This window comes from Hordeum vulgare, chromosome 7H (genome assembly GCF_904849725.1).
Source record: "Hordeum vulgare subsp. vulgare chromosome 7H, MorexV3_pseudomolecules_assembly, whole genome shotgun sequence".
NCBI lineage: Eukaryota > Viridiplantae > Streptophyta > Magnoliopsida > Poales > Poaceae > Hordeum > Hordeum vulgare.
Window position 1 is genome coordinate 461162465 of NC_058524.1, and position 13639 is coordinate 461176103.

The window sequence follows — 13639 nt, forward strand, 5'->3', positions numbered from 1 at the left end:
GCTTCGGGGGTCTCTTTTATTCCATTTGGACCCCGTTTGATATTCCTATCTGAAAAAGGTCAAAAACGAGGAAAAAACAGGAACTGGCACTAGGCTCTAGGTCAATAGGTTAGTCCCAAAAATGATATAAAATGGCATATTCATGCATATAAAGCATCGTTTATAATATAATAGCATGGAATGATAAAAAAATTTAGATATTTTGGAGACGTATCAAGCATCCCCAAGCTTAATTCATGCTCGTCCTCGAGTAGGTAAATGATAAAAACAGAATTTTTGATGTGGAATGCTACCTAACATATATTGTGGCATGAATATTCTGATCCATATGATTCATTACAAAAATTACAATATTGACATAAGAACAATAATACTTCAATCATACTAGCAAAGTAATCATGAACTTTTGAAATAACAAGGCCAAAGAAAGTTATCCCTACAAAATCATATAGTCTGGCTATGCTCCATCATCCCCACACAACGAATTTAAATCATGCACAACCCCGGTATTGGCCAAGTAATTGTTTTTTCACTCTTACTTTCTCAAACTTTTTCAATTCTCATGCAATACATGAGCGTGAGCCATGGATATACCACTACAGGTGGAATAGAGTGTGGTGGAGGTTGTGAGGCAAAAAGGAGGAGATGGTCACATTCACTCGGCGTATCAATGGGCTATGGAGATGCCCATCAATAGTTATCCATGTGAATGATTAGGGATTGCAATGCAACGGATGCATTAGAGCTATAAGTGTATGGAAGCTAAAAAAGAAAACTAGTGGGTGTGCACCCAACTTGCTTGCTCACGAAGACCTAGGGCAATTTTGAGGAAGCCTGTCAATGGACTATACAAGCCAAGTTAGAAAATGAAAATTCCCACTCGTATATGGAAGTGACAAAACAAGAGACTCTCTATCATGAAGAACATGGTGCTAATTTGAAGCACAAGTGTGGAAAAAGATAGTAGCATTGTCCCTTCTCTCTTTTTCTCTCATTTGTTTTGTTTGGGCTCTTTGGCCTCTTTTTTTCATTTTTTTTATTTCCTCACATGGGACAATGCTCTAATAATGATGATCATCACACTTTTATTTACTTACAACTCAATACTTAGTAAAATGATGACTCTATATGAAATGCCTCCGGTAGTGTTCCGGGATGTGCAACGATCTAGCTTAGCGTATGACGTTTAAACATCTCGCTAGCTATCTTACGATCATGCAATGGCAATATGGAAGTGACGGCACATGTCCTGATATGGAACGGTGGGAGTTGCATGGCAATATATCTCGGAATGGCTATGAAAATGCCAAAATAGGTAGGTATGGTGGATGTTTTGAGGAAGGTATATGGTGGGTTTGTGCACCGGCGAATGTTGTGCAGTACTAGAGAGGCTAGTAATGGTGGAAGGTAAAAGTGCATCTATACCATGGACTCACATTAGTCATGAAGAACTCATATACTTATTGCAAAAGTTTTTATTAGTAATCGAAAAAAAGTGCTAAACGCATACTCCTAGGGGAAGTGTTGGTAGGTGTTAACCATCGCGCGATCCCGACCGCCACACAATGGATGACAATTAATAAATCAATTATGCTCTGACTTCCTAACATAGCGGTTCACCATACGTGCATGCTACGGGAATAACTAACCTCAACACAAGTATTTCTAGATCACAACACCCTACTAACATGACTCTAATATTACCATATCCATATCTGAAAACAAATTGTGAGGAATCAAACTTCTCTTACTGATCAATGCACTTCAATATGGAAGTTTTTATTATATCCTCTTTCGATGCATATCATATTTAGGACTAATTTCATAGCACACGCCAATTACCAAGTTGATTAGAGAGAGCACTCTCAAAAAGATATAAGTGAAGATCGAGAGTTTTTGTTTCTACAAAATATGACACCGCCGTGATCTAAAAAGATTTATGTGAAGAACTAGAGCAAAATTATCTAGCTCAAAAGATATAAGTGAAACACATGCGAGCTAAATTGCCAAATCAAAGGATATAAGTGAAGCTCATTGAGCATTCTAGCAAATTCACGATGAGTGCATGTCCCTCTCAAAAAGGTGTGCAGCAAGGATGATTGTGACAAAACAAAGAGCAAAGACTCCTATAATACACGACGCTCCAAGCAAAACACATATCATGTAGCGAATACAAAATATAGCTCCAAGAAACATTACCGATGGATTGGAGCCGAAAGAGGGGATGCCTTCCCGGGGCATCCCCAAGCTTAGGCTCTTTGGTGTCCTTTAATATGGCTTTCCGGTGCCTTGGGCATCCCCAAGCTTAGGCTCTTGCCACTCCTTGTTCCATAGTCCATCGAAACTCTACCCAAAACTTGAAAACTTCACAACACAAAACTTAACGGAACTTCGTGAGATGGGTTAGTATGATAACGAGCAAATCAATCACTTGTGTACTATCAAAATCAAGACTCATAATTATTTTCACACAATGCCTACTGTATCTTACTATTTCCACAACTTATATTACTCAATATAGTCTATGGAAACACCAAAACAAGCAAACTATGCATTGAAAATAGAATATGTCAAAAACAGAACAATTTGTAATGATCTAGATGCTAACCATACTTCTGCACTTCCAAAAATTATGAACAAATTATGAAAATTAAGGCAATTTGTATATCAATCATCAGCAAAAATAATCAACCTAAAATCACTCTCTGGATAGAAATTAGAAATGATTTCGCGAGCGCAAAGTTTCTATCTTTTTCAGCATGATCAAGCAACTACCACCCAAACTAATCATAAAGGTTTTACTTGGCACTTTTTTGAAATTAAGGCAATAAAACATGATTAATACAGTAGCTTAATAATGTGAACACACAAAAACAGTAAGGATACATATTGGGTTGTCTCCCAACAAGCACTTTTCTTTAATGCCTTTCAAGATAGGCATGATGATTTCAATGATGCTCACATAAAAGATAAGGATTGAAACATAATGGAAGCATCATGGAGCATATGACTAGCACATTTAAGTCTAACCCACTTCCTATGCATAGGGATTTTGTGAACAATCAACTTATTGGAGCAAGAATCATCTAGCATAGGAAGGTAGAACAAGCATAGCTTCAAAAATTTCAACACATAGAGGGGAAACTTGATATTATTGCAATACGTAGAAGCATATGATCCTCCCTCATAATAATTTTCAGTAGCATCATGAATGCATTCAACAATATAACCAGCACCTACAACATTCTTTTCATGATCTACAAGCATAGAAATTTTACTACTCTCCACATAAGCAAATTTATCCTCATGATTAATAGTGAGAGTATCGTAAAAGACTTGACCACTACAAATTGTTTCCACATTAAAAGAGTGATGTTCAGTGAAAGGATACTCAAGAGTATGACAAGTTTTATCATCCATCTTCTTTATAGCATAAGTATCATCACAATAATCATCATAGATAGGGGGCATGCTTTCATCATAATAAATTTGATCATTCAAAGTGGGGGAACTAAAAAGATCATCTTCATCAAACATATCATTCCCAAGCTTGTAGCTTTGCATATCATTAGCATCATGGGTATTTAAATAATTCATACTAACAACATTGCAATCATGCTCATCATTCATATATTTTCTGCCAAGCATTCTATGTAATTCTTCTTCTAGAACTTGAGCCCAATTTTCCTTCCCATCATTTTCACGAAAGACATTAAAAACATGAAGCATATGAGGCAACCTTAATTCCATTTTTTTGTAGTTTTCTTTTATAGACTAAACTAGTGATAAAACAAGAAACTAAAAGATTCGATTGCAAGATCTAAAGATATAACTTCAAGCGCTAACCTCCCCGGCAACGGCGCCACAAAAGAGCTTGATGTCTACTACGCAACCTTCTCCTTGTAGACGTTGTTGGGCCTCCAAGTGCAGAGGTTTGTAGGACAGTAGCTATTTTACCTCAAGTGGGTGACCTAAGGTTTATCAATCTGTGGGAGGCATAGGATGAAGATGGTCTCTCTCAAGCAATCCTGCAACCAAATAACAAAGAATCTCTTGTGTCCCCAACACACCCAATACAATGGTAAATTGTATAGGTGCACTAGTTCGGCGAAGAGATGGTGATATAAGTGCAAAATGGATAGTGGATGTAGGTTTTTGTAATCTGAAATTACAAAACTAGCAAGGTAACTAATAGTAAAAGTGAGCACGAACGGTATTAAAATGCGTGGAAATAAGGCCTAGGGTTCATACTTTCACTAGTGAAGTTCTCTCAACAATGATAACATAATTGGATCATATAACTAGCCCTCAACGTGCAACAAAGAGTCACTCCAAAGTCACTAATAGCGGAGAACAAACGAAGAGATTATTGTTGGGTACGAAACCACCACAAATTTATTATTTCTGATCAATCTATTCAAGAGAATGTAGTAAAATAACACGAAGCTATTCTTTCCGTTCAATCTATCCTATTCAAGAGTTCGTACTAGAATAACACCTTAAGACACACATCAACCAAGACCCTAATGTCACCTAGATACTCCATTTTCACCTCAAGTATCCGTGGGCATGATTATACGATATGCATCACACAATCTCAGAATCATCTATTCAACCAACACATAGAACTTCAAAGAGTGTCCCAAAGTTTCTACCGGAGAGTCAAAACATGTGCCAACCCATATGCATAGGTTCCGATGTCACGAAACCCGCAAGTTGATCACTAAAACATACATCAAGTACTCACATGAATATCCCATTGTCACCACAGATAGACACATGCAAGACATACATCAATTGTTCTTAAAGACTCAATCTGAGAAGATAACTCCAAAAGGAAAACTCAATTCATTACAAGAAGGGAGAGGGGGAAGAACATCATAAGATCCAACTATAGTAGCAAAGCCCGCGGTATATCGAGATCAAGACATCTCAAGAACACGAGAGAGAGAGAGATCAAACACATAGCTACTGGTACATACCCTCAGCCCCAAGGGTGAATTACTCCCTCCTCGTCATGGAGATCGCTGGGATAATGAAGATGGCCACTTGAGATGGATTCCCCCTCCGGCAGGGTGCCGGAACGGGATCCAGATTGGTTTTTGGTGGCTACAGAGGCTTGCGGCGGCGGAACTCCCGATCTAGGTTTGTTTTTGGGGGGTTCTGTATTTATAGGAATTTATGGCGGTGGAATTACGTCGGTTGGGCCCACGAGGAGGTCACAAGCTTGCTAGGCGCGACCTAGGGGGGTCGCGCCTCCTCGGCTTGTGACTCCCTCGTGGCTCTTCTGGCCTTCTTCCAAAGCTTCGGGGGTCTCTTTTGGTCCAAAAAAATCATCGCAAAAGTATTATTCCATTTGGACTCTGTTTGATATTCCTATTTGAAAAAGGTCGAAAACAATAAAAAACAGGAACTGGCACTGGGCTCTAGGTCAATAGGTTAGTCCCAAAAATGATATAAAATGGCATATTCATGCATATAAAACATCCAAAGTTGATAATATAATTGCTTGGAACGATAAAAAATTATAGATACGTTGGAGACGTATCAGAGAGGTGGCCGTTAGTAGGCATGGGAATTTTGACGCCTTTGCATTCATTCATGCCGAATTTCTTGAGGACATCCTTGAGGTATTTCTCTTGAGAGAGGAATATGTCATTGCATTGTTGACAAATTTGTAGCCCTAGGAAGACTTTCAGCTCCCCCATCGTGGACATTTGATATTCTTCACTCACCATGTACGCAAATTCATCACTCTAACGTTTTTCAGTACAAACAAAGATGATATCATCCACATATATTTGGCATAAAAGCAGATCATTATCATAGGAATTTGTGGAAAGAGTGGAATCGAGTGAATTGGGTTTGAAGCCTTTCTTCACTAGAACCTCTTCAATGTATCATACCATGACCGAGGGGCTTGCTTGAGGCCATAGAGTGCATTTTTGAGTCTGAAGACTTTGTGTGGATGCTTCAGGTCTTCAAAACCTGGGGGCTGAGCAACATATACGTCTTCCTCAAGCTTACCATTTAGGAATTCGTTTTTCATATCCATTTGGTACAGCGTAATATTATGATGATCATCATATGCAAGCAATATATGAATAGCTTCAAGTCTAGCAACAGATGCAAAAATTTCATCAAAGTCAATTCCTTCAACCTGTGTGTAGCATTGGGCTCCTCATCTTGCTTGTTTTGGAAGATCCACTTGGTGCCGATGACATTGTGCTTGTGAGGATCAGGCCTTTTGACGAGTTCCCAGATGTCATTCAGCTTGAACTGATGAAGTTCATCTTCCATGGCTTGAATCCACTTAGGTTCCATGAAGGCTTCATCAACTTTTGAGGGTTGTGTGATAGACACAAAGGAGAAATGGCCACAAAAGTTAATTAATTGTGAAGCTTTTGAGCGAGTGAGGGGACCTGGCGCATTGATGTCATCAAGGATTTTCCAAATTTCCACTTCATTTGCAATCCCCGGATGCGTAGGTTGAAGACTACTGTTAGGCTGAGGAATTTGATCTGGAGCAATTTCCTTAGGTGTACCCGCTTGAATTTCATCATTGTTGGGGACGACTTCTTCAACGGGAGGTTGTTCCACTAGTAGAAAAAGAGGCTTTAGTCCCGGTTCCAAAGGAGCTTTAGTCCCGGTTCTCCAACCGGGACTTAGTTATTGAGATTAATGCCCATTACTTTTAGCCCTGGTTGGCTTGTGAACCGGGACTGAATAAGCTCCACGTGGCCACCGTGTGGCGCCAAGGAAGGACCACCTTTAGTTCTGGTTGGTATAACCAACCGAGACCAAACGACAGCCACGCATCAGTAGCTCGCAGGCCCTGGGGTTTTTGTTTTGGAGGGGGGTTTATGGGTTTTGGAGGGTTTTATTAGGGGTTTCATATTGTGTTAGCTAGCTACAACATATATATACAAGTGACCTCTCTTTCTCCATGCTTGGTCGACAGTAGCTACTATACATATAGAGAGAACTCAATGCTAGCTAGTAAGCAAATGAAGGAAACATTAATTACACAACATCATCATGAACATATATAGAGAGAAGTGACCTCTCTTTCTCCTTGCTTGGTTGAACAACTCGGCGTTACTACATATAGTACACGATCATGCATATATGCAATATATAACAACTCTTGTGATCCCTAACTAGCTAATATATATCCACCAAAATTGGTATGGAAATCTTGATGATATTCCCCATCTAATGGTATGACATGCTCAACAAATATTTCCACCAACTCCTCTTGAATTTCTCGTATGCAATCAGTTTGTAGGAGTGCGTACCTCTTCCGCGTGATCTAATTTAAAGAAGGGGGTCAATAAGTATATATATGAATGAAACTCAACACAGTTGATGGTAATAAAATAAAAACACATGCCCTTCTCACAGGTCGTTTGGTGAATCCACTTGCAAACGAAGAATCCACATAAATTATTCCCGGGTTCCTGCCTCAAGCATTACTTTACGAGAATAGAGTTGAGTCAAAATAATAATCAAGCATGATAATGGTATTGAAACTAGAATGAATAACACATGCGCGAAACTAGCTAGTACTACTTACCTGGGAGAAGGAAAATCGCAGCTCCTTATTCCATTCACCTTTAGCTTTCTTGGTGAACTTTTTCCAAACCCTGCACGGCAAATAAAACGATTATTTGATATAAGGAAATGAATAAAGTTATCGATATGGTGCGATAATGATTGAACTTACTTCTGGAGCATTTCAGTAACCGGCGCCAAGTGTGTAGGGTCTTTACGTAGCGAGTGCAAGACAATTACTACTCCATCGTCAACCGTAATGATTAGCAGAACAAAGTGAAACATGCGCATGCATAACTCATCAATTACGCTTATAATCTCGAGTAAGCGAAACAAAATGTGAAGAAGACGACTAGCTAGTAACGATACTCACCAAAAGTTGTAAGGAAATAGTATTTCCCTTCTCTCATGTTGACGAAGTAACACATTTAGCAAGTTGTTCTGTGTATCGATGGGATTCGCGCATACGTCAGGTGCATTTATGGTATCTGGGTTAATGAACCCAATGTCCTATATTTGTCCTCTTTTGCATTCGAGGATCCTTAATCTGCATAATATAGTAAGGATAATTACACATGCAAGAATGAAGGAGCTGAGCTAGAGACTTAATTATAGAAATAATACTTACAGACAATAGCAACTGATGATCATTTTGTCGAGGGTGTCTTGATTGTATAAATGAAATAATTTATCAAATTCAATGTACAACCCCCTGGTTCCATTGTAAAAGTGCTCATATTTAAATTCCACGTAGATATTTTTGGTCCCATCCTTGCAGGCATTCAAGTACCAATTATGTAGTCTTTGCATCATTGTTGATAGTTTAGTCAACTACTCAGGTTTGACGAGAGGCTTCCCGTGCTCATATCTAATGGCTACTATTGGGGCAGTTTCGTACTGTACATCTCTGCTTACAAAATCAGCAGCAGTGAAACCAGGATAATTAGCGGCCACTACCCCCGGATCAACATTAGCGACATTGGTATACACCTTGAGCGGGGGCACGATTGCTTCTCCTATTCGCTGAGCTGGGGAATTATTTTCCTACATCTCGAACTACTAGTACTTGACCTTTTCGACTGCTCTGCTTTCTGATATGTCTTTTGAACAGTTCGCTCATAGTGTGAGGGCGGCGTAAGCGGTTCCGTTGGTGGTTTCTCAAGGGCATCCAGACAGGGCTTCACTTTTACCGGATCAAGTTTCTCCTTTGGAGGTGGATGTTTCGGTGCAAGTTGTTCCTTATTATAGGCAGCCACGATTTTCGCGTTTTCCTCGAAAGTGTTCTCATATGGTAACTATGGAAGATCCTTGAGGCATGGACCATATTTGAATCTCTTCCTGCCTATTATTGCACTGCTAGCCGCCAGAGCGGTGGCGGCTCTCTTCCACGGTTTCTTACGCGCCGGAGGAGGCGGAGGAGGAGGAGGTGGAGTGGGCTCACTTGCCGGAGGAGGAGGAGTGGGCTCACTTGCCGAAGGAGGCGGAGGAGGAGGAGTGGGCTCACTTGTTGGAGGAGGCGGAGTGAGCTCACTTGCTGGACGAGGCGGAGGAGGAGGCGTCCAGTGTGGAAGCTTGATGTACTCCTTTCTCTATAGACATGTAGACCTTAAAGCATCACCCAGATGAATCTCCCATTCACCTTTAGTGTAGTCAAGCTCCAGCTCCTCAAATCCCTCTGTTATTTCATCCACCATCACAATAGCATAACCATGTGGAATCAGAGGGCAATGGCAAGTTCCCTCAGCTCGAGGAGGTAAAGAAGAGCCGAGCGCCGCCTTCAACGTCAGGTTCTGGCATTTCTCCATTAGCACACAATGTTCAGCCTCTGTGATACTATCCAGGGGTAGCGAGGACCCGGGAAATTGGGCTGAACGAGCTCCGTGGAGGCCACTCTGCTTCTCCGCTGAGATGGTGGGGTAGCTTCTGTGGCAGCGTCCAAGGAAGGATCTTCGTGCCGCTAAGCTGGTTGGTCAGTAGCTCGCTGGCTCTCAAGTTCCTGAAGTTTCGCTAATCTTGCACTGAGCTTCTACATTTCAGTTGCTTCCTCTTTTCTCTTTCGCTGTCGGCTTCTGTTACCATCGCTGCCGGAATCCCATGCACCTACGGAACGGAGACTAATGTGCCTCGTGTTCGTCTAGGGTGTTCAGTATTCCGGAGGGCCTCTGTCTGCTCGTCCTTCTCTCTGTCGGGAATGAACGTCCATTCCTGCGCTGCCTTGATTAACTCCTTGAGCTTGGTAATGGGTATTGCAAGTTGTTCGTTCGTCCAAACACACTTCCCTGATTCTTAGTCAAAAGTTCCCCCAACCATGAAGAACCAAGTCCTTGAGCGATATGGCCAGTGCAATCTTGCTGGCTGGACCCCTTTATCAAGAAGGTCTAGCTCAGCTTTGTCCCACAATGGTCGGGCTTTGTTGTAGCCACCTGACCTCGTGGTATGGTGATACTTCTTCAATGCAGCATTTCACTTGTTTGCCTCTGACCTTTGCTTACCCTTGTTCGATTTCTTGTAGGCCACAAATGATGGCCAGTGATCTCTGATCTTCTCATATTGACCAGTGAACTCTGGAGTCTCGTCTTTCTAGACAAGTTTTGTGTTCAAATGTTTCCTCGAGTTCTTGAATTGTTCTCCCATCTTATTTAGAGCAAACGCCTTGACCTTTCGCTTTATAACTGTGTTATTCAGATCGTCCTTTGACGGTAGGCTGAAATTTGTCATCAATGAGGTCCAAAGATCATATTTCAGTGTATCATGGACATAACAAACTTCAGGGTCCTTCTTCTTATTCCATTCATGGATTGTGATAGGGACGTTGTCCCTATCAACATCTCTGCACTGATGTACAAATGCGTCCTTGGCCCGCTTGGGAGCAATCGGTTGGCCATTTCCCGCCACTTGTGCGATCGTGAACCTTTCATCCTGGTGCAACCTATTCTTTGGGCCACGTCTCTTTACAAAAGTTTGGCTCGATCCGGAGGGCTAAAATAATAAAGAAGCTTGTTACCAAAACATATAATGCATCAAGTCAACACAAGTTAATTAATATATATATACCTCCCCGGACGTTGCAACAGTTAAGGCTCCCTCCTCCGTTCGCTGACGAGAGTCGTCATCATTATCTTCTTCCTCCGCCATTCGGTCACTGGAATCATCATGACCTTCTTCATCCTCCATTGTTGGATCATCGTAGCCGACATCCTGTCCTTCTTGACCATCGGTGCCGTTGAGGTACGACAAGGGATCACGTCCGTTGCGGATTATATCCCCCAACAAATCTTCTTGTTCCAAGTCTGTGTCCATGGTTTCTACAATTATGATAAATCCCTTATTAAAGAATTTCGAAGAATCCAATCCTCCAAAAAAATTATCATCGGCGATCATAGGTGACTCCTCCAACGACCGTCGGGCACTCCTCCGATGACCGTCAGGGACTCCTCACCATCGATCGTCGGGGACTCTTCCGACGAACGACGGGGACTCCTCACCGGCGATCGTCGGGGACTCCTCTCACGACTGTCGAGGACTCCTTCGACAACCGCCGTGCACTCCTCGGACGACTATCAGGGACTCCTCACTAGCGATCATCGAGGACTCCTTCGACGATCGTCGGGCACTCCTCCGACGACCGTCGGGGACTCTTCCGACGATCATCGGGGACTCCTCACCGGCAATTGTCGGAGAGTCCTCCACCGTTGATGGACTACATAAGAATTAAAATAAATGAATAAACATACTAAAACGTGGCTTATACTTTTAATTTAGAGAAAATTTATAACATCTTATATTCGTGAATGGAGGGAGTACAATCCGTCAATGAATGTATCTCTACTACTATGAGGTGCACTCCGTCTGTTGTTTCATGCTCCCTACTGGTGAAAGATCATAACTGGAATGGTAGATATAACATAAGCTGGAACATCAATTGTATGAATTACCAAGTTATGTATCTTTGATTTTTCTTTTACTCCACCTATGCATGTTCTCTTCTCTCTAATATAATTTACTTTGTCCTTGGAAATGAAACAAATCCGTAAATGATTTGTAAATTGGCTTTGCCCTTGGGAATCCACAAGAAAGCATGAGCACGTGGCGGCGTTGGCGTCGGTGACCACGGAGGGGGGGAGGAGGAGGGGAATGGCAGCAAGGGGGGCTTGGGAAAGGGGGAGCTCACTAGGGGCACGGGGATGGAGCTGTGGACGTCGTCGGCATTAACGAGGAGCCGGCTCGGGGACACGCTTTGACGGGGAGGAGGTGTAACGGCCCAGATGTAATCCTTTCCATATTTGGATCCTTTCCTATTTTGTGGAACCATGCTTTGGATGTTATATAAAGTTATCATTTCATGTGGCTTCATTTCGTGTCATCATCTTGCATCATGGGATCTGATATGTCCATTTTGCATCATGCTTTTATGTTGATATTTATCGCTTTATGGGCTGTTATTACACTTCACGGTACAATACTTATGCCTTTTCTCTGTTATTTTACAAGGTTTACATGAAGAGGGAGAATGCCGACAGTTGGAATTCTGGCCTGAAAAAGGACCAAGTTTGAGATACCTATTCTGCGCAACTCCAAAAGCTGTGAAAATCAACGAGGAATTATTTTGGAATTTATAAATAATACTGGGCGGAAGAAGTACCAGAGGGGAGCCACCAGGAGGCCACAAGTCTGCTAGGCGTGGCCTACCCCCCTGGCCGCGCCTAGGGGTCTTGTGGGCCCCTTGTTGCCCCTATGGCCCCCATCTTTTGCTATAAGGAGAGTTTCGTTCCAGAACAATCAGGTGGAGGCTTTCGGGAGGAATCGCCGCCGCCACGAGGCGGAACTTGAGCAGAACCAATCTAGAGCTCCGGCAGGGTCGTCCTGCTGGGAAAACTTCCCTCCCGGAGGGGAAATTGTCGCCATCGTCATTACCAACACTCCTCTCATTGGAGGGGACTCATCACTATCAACATCTTCATCAGCACCATCTCATCTCCAAACCCTAGTTTGTCTCTTGTAACGGATCTCCGTCTGACGACTCCGATTGGTACTTGTAAGGTTGCTAGTAGTGTTAATTACTCTTTGTAGTTGATGCTAGTTGGATTACTCGGTGGAAGATTATATGTTCAGATCCTTGATGCTATTCAATACCTCTCTGGTCATGAACATAATTATGCTTTGTGAGTAGTCACTTTTGTTCCTGAGGACATGGGATAAGTCTTGCTATAAGTAGTCATGTGAATTTGGTATTTGTTCGATATTTTGATGCGTTGTATGTTGTTCTTCCTCTAGTGGTGTTATGTGAACGTCGACTACATAACACTTCACCATTATTTGGGTCAAGAGGAAGCCATTGGGAAGTAATAATTAGATGATGGGTTGCTAGAGTGACAGAAGCTTAAACCCTAGTTTATGCGTTGCTTCGTAAGGGGCTGATTTGGATCCACTAGTTTAATGCTATGGTTAGACTTTGCCTTAATTCTTCTTTCGTAGTTGCAGATGCTTGCAAGAAAGGTTAATCATAAGTGGGACGTTTGTCAAAGTAAGGGGCAGCACCCAAGCACCGCTCCACCCACATATCAAAATATCAAAGTAGCGAACGCGAATCATATGAACATGATGAAAACTAGCTTGACAGAAATTCCCATTTGTCCTCAGGAGCGCTTTACCTCCTATAAGAGTTTGTCCAGGGTTGTCCCTTGCTACAAAATGGATTGGGACATCTTGCTGCACCTTTTTTACTATTGTTACTTGCTACTTGCTACGAATCATCTTACCACACAACTATCTGTTACTGATAAGTGCAGTGCTTGCAGAGAATACCTTGCTGAAAACCACTTGTGAGATACTTCTGCTCTTCATTGGGTTCGACACTCTTATTTATCAAAAGGACTATGATAGATCCGCACACTTGTGGGTCATCAAGACTCTTTTCTGGCGCCGTTGCCGGGGAGTGAAGCGCCTTTGGTAAGTGGAATTTGGTAAGAAATATTTATATAGTATGCTGAAATTTATTGTCACTTGTCACTATGGAAACTAATCCTTTGAGGAGCTTGTTCGGGGTATCTTCACCTCGAACGGAAGAACAAGGAGTTGCTCCTCA